This window comes from Lissotriton vulgaris, unplaced genomic scaffold (genome assembly GCF_964263255.1).
Source record: "Lissotriton vulgaris unplaced genomic scaffold, aLisVul1.2 SCAFFOLD_1216, whole genome shotgun sequence".
Classification (NCBI taxonomy): Eukaryota; Metazoa; Chordata; class Amphibia; order Caudata; family Salamandridae; genus Lissotriton; species Lissotriton vulgaris.
This window is the reverse complement of record NW_028252325.1, coordinates 334,292-347,676: the sequence shown is the minus strand read 5'-3', so window position 1 is coordinate 347,676 and position 13,385 is coordinate 334,292.

The window sequence follows — 13,385 nt, the reverse complement described above, 5'->3', positions numbered from 1 at the left end:
TTAAATATTTGAAATCATCTCTCTCAGCAGTAAGGCTGTAAAAGCTAGAATATTAAGCTGATAAAGTATTCCCTAAAGCTTCACATGTTCAAGGCAGTATAATTGTGATGTGTACAATCCAAAGCTATTTGTGTGTAAATGATGAACTGTGAAAGTACCCCAGTACAACATGAAACCTATTTGCTCTAGTGAATTTTCTAGCACAAAGTTGAGTGCAGAATATTGGCTGCAAAAATATCAAGTCAGGATGGGGTCTGAAGCTGTATTGTCTAGGCAAGCACATTCGTAAGTCTAGATTTAAGATCATATTTACTAAGATTTCTCGCAGCTCAGCGCGTCACCTTTCTGTGCTGCACTGCGTGATAGGAAAAGGGCATTAATTCACCATACTTAACACTCTATGGCGCATTCCTGTTGTTTCCCAGCGCTGGGGCACAATGTGCTGCCTGGCACCAATGCAGGCACCCTTGCACCATGGTGCGAGGGCGCCAGTGTTGTAAGCAGGATTGCATTTGTACAGAAATGGACACCTTCCTGCTTGAAAACGATCCCTGAGGTATTTTCCTCTTTCTGTGTGTGCTGCAGAATGGAGCACAGATAGAAAGAGGGAGTAACAAGGAGAAATACAGATGTGTGTCCTTGTTACGCCTCATGTGGGAAGGTGTAGCATTCTGACACATTCCCATGTCTACCGGTAATGATAAATATGGGAATACTTCAGAATAAGTGGGTGGATGCAGGGGACCACCCACGCTCCACCCATGGAGTGCCTTCCCAGGGCAGACCAACACAAAGTAGCGATTTGCACTGTCTTGTGCTTCTCTGCACTTATCAAGCCATTCAGGGCAACGTAAGGTGGCCTTGCGTGAATTGATTAATCAGAGGTTTTGTGTCACCCTTGGGCCCCTTTGCATGGTGAAAGGGCTATGCAAAACCTACTTAACTAAGCCTCTTAATATTTTTACCTCCACACCGATGTGCCTTGGTGATATATATGTTGTCAAGATACATAGATGTGAAGTGAGGAATAGTAAATGTAAACACAAACTTATATATACCTACATTGAAGAGACCATGCTATCAAATATTCTTCACTTGGTATTGTTGCAGGTCAATAATTGCCACTCAGTATTGTGCTATGAGTCTCAGGTGTTTACTAGTTTTCCCATTAGATAGTCCTTGGTGTTCAGCTCAGGCCTAAGGAGGATGATGTAGACTTTAGGTATGAAGATACAGCCTAGCAGTCCAGAGCTGGAAGTAAGGATGGCGAAGATCTCCACGGCCACCATGTTCCTCCCCTTGGTGCTCAGGTACGCTGGGATGAAGGAGACCCAGACGCTGCGGAATACCAGCATGCTGAAGGTGATAAACTGGGCCTCATTAAAGGTAACTGGTAACTTTCTGGCTATGGAGGCGACAGCAAAGCTCAGAAGAGCCAAGAAACCCACATAACCAACCACAGCAAAGAACGCAGTGACAGAACTTTCGTTACACTGTAAGATCATCTTCCCGGTTTCTGATTTGGTGTCAGTGTCTGGAAATGGAGCAGAGAGAAGGAGCCACACAGTGCAGATCACCACCTCTCCCAGTGAGCAGCCAAGTATCACAAAGATGGACAATCAAGGGCCCACCCACATTCTGAGTTTACTGCCCGGCTTTGTGGCATGGAAGGCAATGATAACGGTGAGAGTTTTTGCTAAAACTGTAGTAACAGCAATAGTGAAAATAATCCTAAAGGCAGCTTGACGGAGAAGACAGGACCTCTTGGAAGGGCGACCAATAAACAAAAAACAGCAAAGGAAGCACAGCATGAGAGAGAGGAGAAGTATGTAGCTGAGATCCCGATTATTGGCTATAACCAGAGGTGTGTTGCTGTGTTTAATAAAGATTCCCAGCACTCCAACAGTGATGATGAAGAACAAACTTGTAATGGAGGTTAAGGCAACTCCGAGAGGATCCTCATAGGATAGGAACTCTACCACCCGTGGAATGCAGGAAACTCTCTTCTGGTTGGACCACTGGTCTTCAGGGCATGATAGGCAGTTTGGCATATCTGCATGAAAAGAACATTGTTCAGTATTACAGAAGATGCTTTCAAGTAGGGAAAAATTATAGATATGAATGGTGTAGGAGAGTAGGGTCTGCTATCCTATGGTCACCCCAAATTTTTGCTTTTTGCTTCACTGGTTTATGACTTAATGTGGCTGTGGGCCTGCTAATCAGACCCACAGCCTGCTGTTCTCTCTCTAAATTAATGCCAATGCACTCTAGGTGCATTACGAATTGGATACTGGGTCACCTTATAGGCCCCTGTAACAGTGTACCATAGGTACCCAGGGCATAGGTGTATCCAAGGCCTACCAGGGGCTGCAGCGTGTATTGTGCCACCCCTGGCCTGGCCTCCATATTTGACACAACTGGATGATCACTCAGCTGGGGTAAGTTGGTGTAATCACCTCTTGCTTAGATATAGTATCCCTATATCTAACCTTGACTGGACACATGTTAACCTATAAGCCATTCCTATGGAAGGCCCCTGCAATCCTGGGGGCAGAGTGAGTGGTTTCATGTGAGATGGTACTCTAGCATGAGCTGAGCCTGTCTGCAGCTGTCGGGAACAACTCCCTTAGCTGTTCCGGGATATTGCCATACCATATACTCTTAAGTGCATTATAATCCTCGCGGTTATATGCTAACTTTGGTTTTGCTTTATCAAAACATGTTGAGTAAGGTGTCATACAATTTGGAATACTATCCCCTCGACAGTTCTGTCGACGGGGATAGCATTCCACCCTTCTAGAGGGGCACGACATGTACCTAGCCTTAACCCCGGTTAAAGTTAACCAGAGCCTCAGCATCACAAAATGGATGCTGCCACCACAGACACAAGTCTGACCTCCTGCTGCTGGGAGTCCTTCCAGCGAGGGAGGCTTGGACAAAGGGTTTCCTGCCTTGGGAGGTGCGAGCACCACCCCAGACAGGATTTTGTATATTGGGTAGGACAGGGCTGAATAGAATCAGACATGCCCGGGGAACACAAGGTGTCCCCGTGCATAAGCCAGTCCAAACCGGTCCTGGGACTTTCCAGACCCAGGCCTGGCGAGGAGCTGGACAAAGGAAAGGGGGTGTAACCGCCCCCCTTCCTGGTCCCACCCAGAGGAGGGACCTAGCAGGTGATCCACCCCTCAGATTGGGAATAAGAGTGGGAGCAGTGCCATGGCACCTCAGATCATCCTGAAATCAACTTTAAACTAAGAAGACGCCGGACTTCGACATTCTGCTGCACAGAAGACTGAAGATCATCTCCCTTGTGTGCCAAATGGATGACTGCACTTGTGAGAGCCTGCAAAGTACAGCAGATCCCTCAGGAGCAGTGGGCAGCAATCTTGTGGCTCTCCTTTGAAGGTAGAGGCCGAGACAGACTCCTCACAGTTAGTGATGGGGATTCTACAAACTACCTGGTCCTGAAGATTGCTCTGATTGATGGGTTAGGCTTAACCACTGAACAGTACAGGTAATTGTTCAGAGACACCCAGAAGACACAGACTCAGGACTGGTCTGAATTTGTTGAGTGTGCCACTAAGGCTCTGGAAGGATGGTTGCTGGTAAGCAAGGTTACAGACTATGAAGGATTGTACAATTTGCTTATGAGAGAACACATTTTAAACAATTGTCAGAACCAGCAGTTGCATCAACATTTGGTTGACTCAGATTTGACCTCTCCCCAAGAATTGGGAAAGAGGGCAGATAAATGGGTTAGAACCAGAGTTAAGCAAAAGAACCAGAACCAGAACCAGGGTGGTGACCAGAAGAAAACAGACCAGAAGGGTGGGGAGCAGAAAGCTAAAGACCAGAAGTCTTCAACAGGGCCCCAAACTAATACAGAGGGTGGGTCCCAAACTTCCAAGAAGAAGAAGAAAGAAGGTCAAAGGAAACCCTGGTGTAGTACATGTAAAAACACCTCTCATTGGACAAGTGAGTGTAAAAAGGGTGGAGCCCCCAACACTGCAGCCCCTAAGGCACCTGCACCCACTAGTACAGCTAGCAGTGTTGGACCACAAACTAAGGGGGTAGTGGGTATCACCTTGGGAACTGAAGGAGATCTGACCTAGTCAGAACCCTTACACAGGCTGTTCTAATTTGTGAAGGAGACATAGATTCAACCCCTACCATAAGTCCCAGTAATCTGGGAAAATACAGACAGACGCCTTTGATTAATGACAAAGTGGCTCAAGCATACAGGGACACATGTACCAGTGTCACTATGGTGCACCTAGCTTTGTGGACCCTGGGCAATACATGCCAGGTGATAATCACGTGGTGACCAATGCCAGCAATGTCACCACTACACATAGTGTGGCAATTGTTAACTTTTCCTGGGGAGGGGTAACTGGCCTAAAAAGAGTTGTGGTTAGTGCTGATCTCCCAGTTGAATGTTTGTTGGGCAATGACCTGGAGAGCTCTCTATGGTCGGAAGTTGAGTACAGGACTCATGCAGAGATGTTAGGGATATTATCACATGTCCTTGCTGTGACCAGGTCACAGGCCAAAAAGTGCCTCTCTGAACCTCAGGTCTTGGATCCTGGAACAATGGACCAAGCACCTTCCAAGAAGAAGAACAGGAGGGTAAAGGCTGTGCCTTCCCAACTGCCTACAAGTGAGGATCAGCCTTCACAGGAAGCTGGTCTTGAGACCCCTGAAGGAACTGTCTCTGAAGAACTTGAACCTGACCAGGTTGAGTTTCTGGGGACAGGGGGACCTTCTAAGGCAGACTTGGGGCAGGCTCAGTTAACCTGTCCTTCTCTTGAACCCCTCAGACAGCAGGCTGCTGCTGAGGCTGCTGGGAATGCTCAAGGTGCCCATAAAGTATATTGGGATGATGGACTCCTTTATTCTGAGGGTAGAGACCCCAAGCCTGGTACAACCAGGAGGTTGGTTATACCTCTGCAATTTAGGGGCTTCCTTCTTACCTTGGCCCATGATATTCCTTTAGCAGGACACCTAGGCCAGAATAAGACTTGGGACAGGCTTGTCCCTCACTTTAAGTGGCCTCACATGTCTGAAGACACCAAGGAGTTTTGTCGCTCCTGTGTAACCTGCCAAGCCAGTGGTAAAGCAGGTAGCACCACAAAGGCCCCCCTGATACCACTACCTGTGGTGGGGGTTCCCTTTGAAAGTGTGGGGAGTGATATTGTAGGTCCAATGGATCCCCCTACAGCATCTGGGCACAGATTCATACTGGTGGTGGTGGACCATGCCACCAGGTACCCAGAGGCAATTCCACTTAGGACCACAACAGCTCCTGTTGTGGCCAGGGCCTTACTTGGAGTTTTCTCCAGAGTGGGGTTTCCTAAGGAGGTAGTATCTGATAGAGGTGCCAACTTCATGTCAGGATACTTGACAGCTATGTGGAAGGAATGTGGTGTCAACTACAAGTTCACCACTCCTTACCCTCCACAGTGTAATGGGCTTGTTGAAAGGTTTAACAAGACCCTGAAGGGTATGATCAAAGGATTACCAGAAAAGCTCAGGCGGAGATGGGACATCATTCTACCCTGCCTTTTGTTTGCTTACAGAGAGGTCCCTCAAAAGGGGGTTGGCTTTAGCCCCTTTGAATTGTTGTTTTGGCACCCTGTAAGAGGACCCCTATGTCTGGTGAAGGAAGGATGGGAGTTACCTCTCAAAAAGCCTAAACAGGACATAGTGGACTATGTACTTGGTCTCCGCTCCAGGATGGCTGAGTATATGGAAAAGGCATCCAAAAACCTTGAGGCTAGCCAAGAATTACAGAAAGCTTGGCATGAACAAAAGGCTGTCTTGATTGAGTATCAGCCAGGACAGAAGGTATGGGTGTTGGAGCCAGTGGCACCAGCAGCACTCCAAGACAAATTGTCTGGACCCCATACAATTCTTGAGAAAAAGGGAGAGGTTACCTACTTGGTGGACCTAGGAACTCCCAGGAGCCCCCACAGGGTGCTCCATGTCAACAGACTGAAGGCATATGTTAACAGGGTAGACATGGGCTTGCTCATGGCTACAGATGAGGGACAGGAGGAAGAGAGTGACCCTCTCCCAGACCTGCTCACTCAGAACCCTGAGGATGGCTCAGTTGATGGTGTGGCCTTAGATGGCAGCCTCACTGAACATCAGCAACATGACTGTAGACAAGTTTTGCAGTCATACAGACATATGTTCTCCTTGACACCCAGTCAGACTAACCAGTGTACCCATGTGGTGGACACTGGTGACAGTCTTCCTGTAAAAAGCAAGATTTACAGGCAACCTGACCACGTCAGGGACTGTATAAAGACTGAGGTGCAAAAGATGCTGGAATTAGGTTTTATTGAGCCTTCAGAGAGCCCCTGGGCTAGCCCAGTGGTACTGGTCCCCAAACCTCACACCAAAGATGGCAAGAGAGAGATGAGGTTCTGTGTGGATTACAGAGGACTCAATGCTGTCACCAGGACAGATGCACACCCTATTCGAAGGGCAGATGAGCTCATTGACAAGTTGGCTTCTGCCAAATATTTGAGCACATTTGACTTGACAGCTGGCTACTGGCAAATCAGGTTAGCTGAGGAGTCTAAAGCCAAGACAGCATTTTCTACCCCAGGTGGGCATTATCAATTTGTGGTGATGCCCTTTGGTTTGAAAAATGCACCTGCCACCTTCCAAAGGTTGGTGAATCAAGTCCTTATTGGGTTGGATGACTTTTGCGCAGCATATCTGGATGATATTGCTGTCTTCAGCTCCACCTGGGAGGATCACCTGGTCCACCTGAAGGAAGTGCTTGAGGCTCTGCAAAAGGCAGGCCTCACTATCAAGGCAACAAAGTGCCAGATAGGGCAGAGTAAAGTTGTATACCTGGGCCACCTTGTAGGTGGAGGCCAAGTTCAACCACTAGAGAGTAAGATCAAGACCATCAAGGACTGGTCCCCTCCAACTACCCAGACTCAGGTCAGAGCTTTCTTGGGCCTGACTGGGTACTACAGGACGTTTGTTAAGAACTATGGGTCCATTGTGACTCCTCTTAATGATCTGACATCCAAGAAGATGCCCAAAAAGGTTCAGTGGACAGTAAACTGTCAAAAGGCATTTGATGACCTGAAGAAGGCCATGTGCTCTGCACCTATCCTGAAGAGTCCTGACTACTCAAGAGAGTTTATTGTCCAAACAGATGCTTCTGAGTTGGGAGTGGGAGCAGTGCTTTCACAGCCTAATGTAGATGGTCAAGACCAGCCCATTGCTTTTATTAGCAGAAGGCTGACCCCCAGAGAGAAACGTTGGTCAGCTATTGAGAGGGAGGCCTTTGCTGTGGTGTGGGCCCTGAAGAAGTTGAGACCATACTTATTTGGCACTCACTTCAAGATTCAGACCAACCATAAGCCCCTCTTATGGCTTAATCAGATGAAGGGTGAAAACCCCAAACTACTCAGGTGGTCTATTTCCCTACAGGGGATGGACTTTACAGTGGAGCACTGCCCAGGGACTGACCATGGCAACGCAGATGGTCTCTCCAGGTACTTCCACTTAGAACATGAAGACACAACTGGTCAAGGTTAGTCTAATGTCCCTGCGTTTGGGGGGGGGGAAGTTGTGTAGGAGAGTGGGGTCTGCTATGCTATGGTCACCCCACATTTTTGCTTTTTGCTTCACTGGTTTATGACTTAATGTGGCTGTGGGCCTGCTAATCAGACCCACAGCCTGCTGTTCTCTCTCTAAATTAATGCCAATGCACTCTAGGTGCATTACAAATTGGATACTGGGCCACCTTACAGGCCCCTGTAACAGTGTACCATAGGTACCCAGGGCATAGGTGTATCCAAGGCCTACCAGGGGCTGCAGCATGTATTGTGCCACCCCTGGCCAGGCCTCCATATTTAACACAACTGGCAGATCACTCAGCTGGGGTAAGTTGGTGTAATCACCTCTTGCTTAGATATAGTATCCCTATATCTAACCTTAACTGGACACATGTTAACCTATAAGCCATTCCTATGGAAGGCCCCTGCAATCCTGGGGGCAGAGTGCGTGGTTTCATGTGAGATGGTGCTCTAGCATGAGCTGAGCCTGTCTGCAGCTGTCAGGAACAACTCCCTTAGCTGTTCCGGGATATTGCCTAACCATATACTCTTAAGTGCATTATAATCCTCGCAGTTATATGCTAACTTTGGTTTGGCTTTATCAAAACATGTCGAGTAAGGTGTCATACGATTTGGAATACTATCCCCTTGAAAGTTCTGTCGATGGGGATAGCATTCCACCCTTCTAGAGGGACACGACATGTACCTAGCCTTAACCCCGGTTGAAGTTAACCAGAGCCTCAGCATCACAAAATGGATGCTGCCACCACAGACACAAGTCTGACCTCCTGCTGCTGGGAGTCCTTCCAGCAAGGGAGGCTTGGACAAAGGGTTTCCTGCCTTGGGAGGTGCGAGCACCACCCCAGACAGGATTTTGTGTATTGGGTAGGACAGGGCTGAATAGAATCAGACATGCCCGGGGCACACAAGGTGTCCCCGTGCATAAGCCAGTCCAAACCGGTCCTGGGACTTTCCAGACCCAGGCCTGGCGAGGGGCTGGACAAAGGAAAGGGGGTGTAACCGCCCCCTTCCTGGTCCCACCCAGAGGAGGGACCTAGCTGGTGATCCACCCCTCCGATTGGGAATAAGAGTGGGAGCAGTGCCATGGCACCTCAGATCATCCTGAAATCAACTTTAAACTAAGAAGATGCCGGACTTCGACATTCTGCTGCACAGAAGACTGAAGAGCATCTCCCTTGTGGCCTAGGAGGGGCCACCCTGTGAATACAGGTACCAACCAGCAACTCGACGTCTGCTTTGCCGCCGCCTCCTGCTGGGCCCGAGCCCAGAGCCTGACAAGACCCAGACTCCCAGACTTCTCACAGCCCGATCCACAGTCCCTGCAAAGAAGGGACCCGTGGAGGCACCGAGAGACGTGGGACTGGACCTCTTGAAAGACCACCGAGACGCTGACTGCGCAGCACCCGAGGCACCCTCGATGCTGTGCTTTGGGGTTTGAGAAGCCCCACAACCGAGCAGCCCATGCACTGAAGATCAGCCCCCCAGTATCTCCACGATCTGTGTGGGGCCCTTTTGCATTGTGCCACTCGACGCGCCATCCCGGCCACTTGCCACGGGGTCAGCGGCCATCTTGGTGAACAAACCTACAATCTACACTGTGGGTCTGGTTGCTCCATACTTGCCCTCGCTCCTGTAAAAGGGAACACCCGCTCTGACCTTGCTGGACCGAGTGATAAGCCTTTTTTGATTCTTGCGTGGCTTGCATTAGCCAAGGCCTGTTTGCTCCGATCAAGTTGCCAACGCCGCCATCTGCTAGAGCCTTTGTGGGACAGCTGGTGACCGACGCCTGGACATCCTCGACCTCTTCGTGTCCATGTGGCTGCAGAGAGAAGCTACACCTCATCGCCTGTTTGCACCCAACATCGCCTGGTTCCAATCTGGTTCCACGGTAGTCACTGGCTAGTGACTTTGAACATTGTCCCCTCTGCTTTCAGGTCTTCACCACTTCAGATCCACCCTTGGATCCACCGGAACTCTTCACATCGAGCTGCCTGCAGCATCTTCAGCTCCAAGCACCATCGACCTGCGTGACGAAACCTGACACTACTTCGCACCTGTGCACCCGCTTCCTGTGGGTGAGGTAACTCAGCAACGCCGGTGTTCCCACACTGGTACATACCTCTAGTGCCTGTGTCTTAAGTTTCACTCCTCTAGGTCACTCTGAAGGTTCCTAAAACACTAACTTTGTAACTTTTACGCACCATAGACAATGCATTGGTGAATGCATGCACTTTAAACACTTTCCCGACTTAGTCACTGCTAGTCCCGATCAGCTTCAGTGATTCCCAAGACCCTAGGCCTATTTCCTTTTCGATTGGTATCTCTTATACCACTTTCTTAGTATATGGTTTAGGTGGCCCCTAGGGCTAATCCATATTGTGCAACTTTTGTGTATTTTAACTGGGTTTTGTTTTAACGCTTGTGCTTCTGTGCTCATTAAGAGTATAGGGGATATTTGTAGTTAATAAATATATATATATATATTTTCAATATACATCTGTGTGGTGTCCTTTCATTTGATATTCAAGGAGAGTGTATATGGTATAATAGCTTGCTTCACATGCCCTCTTGAGTTTAGCCTAAGACTGCTTTGTCAACGCTACCACTAGGATAGCTGGTCTATAAGGTTGACTTACAACCAATCATCATAAGGGTTGCTTGGCATGGTACAAGGTGATCACTAGAACTAGTGAGCATCATATATCAGGCCAACTTCTCACGAATGGAATGTGACAAAGTGAAGTTATTATGACCTGTCCGATGGCTAGCTATGCACCTGTATGCCGGTGTACTGTCTTTGGGATATGCAAACTGGGCCTTGCAACTAAATAACAAAAAGACATGGATCAAGCATCTCCATAGAGGATGCCGGGAGGACAGTCTGAGGAATAACTGACAGCTTGTGGTGGTCACTCTCCAACCCATGAGCGTGTTATAAAATCCTTCACAAACCAAGGAATAGTACCGGAATATTTTTAAGTTACTGGCTGGTGGCCTCACTGCTGATGGAGCAGTGTGCACGAAAAGATACAATGATAATAACTGAAGTTATTATCATTTTATTTTTTATATGTTCAGGCAATGGCAGGGCGGGCGGGGCTTGGCTCCCCTGACGTCGGGTAGGAGGATTAGTTATGCACTCTCTAATGTGCGCATGAAAATGTGACCAGCCCTCTCGGGCCGGCCAAATATTCATGCACGCTTTGCATGTTCGCCATGCAGGCTGCTCTACAGCCTGCATGCAGAACATGGCCAGGTCCCCATTCCCTAGCTGAGTACCAAGCCACGGAGCTCAGACCAATCACAACTCTGCATTGCAGCGTTGTGATTGGCTCAGGGGAGTCTGGGTGCTTACCAATCACAATGCTGCATTGCAGTGTTGTGATTGGCTGTGTGGAGCCTGGGTGCCTCCGGTCTCCGTAATAGATTAACTTGATGTGGGAGAGACGTAAGTGAGACCAGGCAAGTGTTTTTTTAATTCTTTATTCCCAACTCCCAGCCGCCCACCACCCGGTACCTTACCGGCCGTTTCTGGCTGTTGAATGTGTGTACACTCTTCGTGACCACATAAAAGTATGCATGAGTGTTTAATGGTCTGTAATGGGGGGATGCACACAGGCAACAGGAAGTTTCTCTTTTTCAGAGAGGCATGTCCTCAAGCAATAAAATAATATCCAGATTTGAATGTTTGTATTAGAAGTTTACATCTGCCTTTAGAGAAGGGATCATATAGCTGCACCTCTAACGTCAGTCTGCCCCCTGCTTGCAAAAAGTCTCCATATTGTATTTTCACTGGTGCTGCTAGTTTGGAAATGCTGCCCCTTCTGCTACATTATGCGACTATCCCACTTTTTCAATCTAATCTCCTGACCTTATATATGCCTCTTAAACATAAAAGCCCCTCCACTGCAGTATATACACAATCTTGAAATGATTCATCTCCCTATTCTTGAACCCCAATACCTCAATGCACAGCTCTCTTTTGCTTGATATAACATTTCCACTATAAATATTCAAACCCTTAAATAGATAAATATCTTACTATAAACCACAAAAGTCTAATATGTTTGGACACTGAAGAAATGAGCACAGGCAAACTTGGGATTTTTGCCAATGTGTTACATTTTCTCAAACACAAGTGAACGTTATAAACCGTAGCAACAGTGTCATTTCATTACACCTCTATCAAAGAATAGTAGGCCCAACACACATAGATCGCCACACATTGGATTTCATATTCACAAACTCTCCTAACCTACAGATTGAATCCCCAATGCCTCAGATCTAGACAGACCATTTCTCTATCAATTTTCATCCCCTTGTGAGAGAATGTCTGGACCTCAAGACCGTGTCACCTAGAAAGGTCGGACCATGGAGAAAGGTGTCTCCAGTACTTTACTTCTCATTTTACTACTTCCCTCCCTACCCCTCACAGAGATATTCATCTTGATTTTAATGATTTTGAGGAACCATTTCCCTAGGCATTATAAGTCATCGCTCCCCAAAAACGTAGCCACCTCAAACCTTAGAAAGCCTTGTCTCCCTGGTTCTCAGAGTCTCTAAAGGCAAACAAAAGAGTCTGCAGAAAGCTGGAACACAAGTAGCAAACCATACAAACTTTTGCAGACAAACTCACTAAGCAGCCTTAGGCATTTACCATAGAAACATCAAAATAACTAGGAAGTTCCACATAGTGAACAGATTTAACAAAATTGGAAACACGACAAAGGAATTACATATGATCGTAAATTAATTTACCAAACGTTTGACCTGTACCTAATCTATCCCAGCATCTCAGTCTCTTTGTGATGACCTTGCCAATAGTTTTAAAGAACAAATTTCAAAACTTTATGACACTCTGTCAAATGGTCCCTCACAGGCAGGGCGGCTTCACCTGCCTCTTCATAGTCTAATCATCCCAGTCTTCTGGAATATTTTAATGTAGTCTCCCCTGAGCAACTCTAGGTTCTAATTAATAATATCAAATCGGGCTCACCGGAGGATTCTGCTCTTCCTTACATCATTGCTGCCTTGGTCCCAGCACTCCTTCCTACTATTATGGATCTGTTTATTTACTCCCTGAATATGGAAACCATTCCCACAAAAATGAAAGCAGCGCTTTTGAGACCTATTGTATATAAACCCACGGCAGATCCTTCAGACCTTTCAAATTATAGACCAATATCACTTCTTTTTCTCAGAAGAATTATGAAGACTGTTATTAACAAACAGCTGATTTCTTTCTTGGAAACCCACTCTCTGCCAGACCCTTCCCAATCTGGTTTTCAGGCTTTTCATAGTACAGAAACTGCACTGATTGATGTTCTCGACACCATTAGACTCTCCCTGGATGAAGACCACCCAGCCATGCTGGTACTACTGGATCTCTATCGGCAGCATTCAACAGCATCTCACATTCTATTCTAGTCCAAAGACTGGTTGAGGTAGGTGTTGGCTGGAAAGCCCTGGGTTGGCTACATCTTCAGTCTTATGGATATGCCATTTCGGTTGCGACAAACAAAGCTCTCCAAACCAGACTTCAGGTGGTACAAACCACAGTTGGCTGCCTGATCTGCAATTTGCTTTCCCGCTCCCCATCGGAGCCCACAATGACATTTTTGCATTGGCTCATGATAAAAAAGCGCTCCCTTTTTAAACTACTCTGCCTCGTAATCAGTCCCTCTTTGGAAACAGTCTACTATATCTACAGGAGAAGGTACAGTTTTATATACCCATGCACAACCTCAGATCCAGTGGGCAACTCTTACTCAACCCACCATA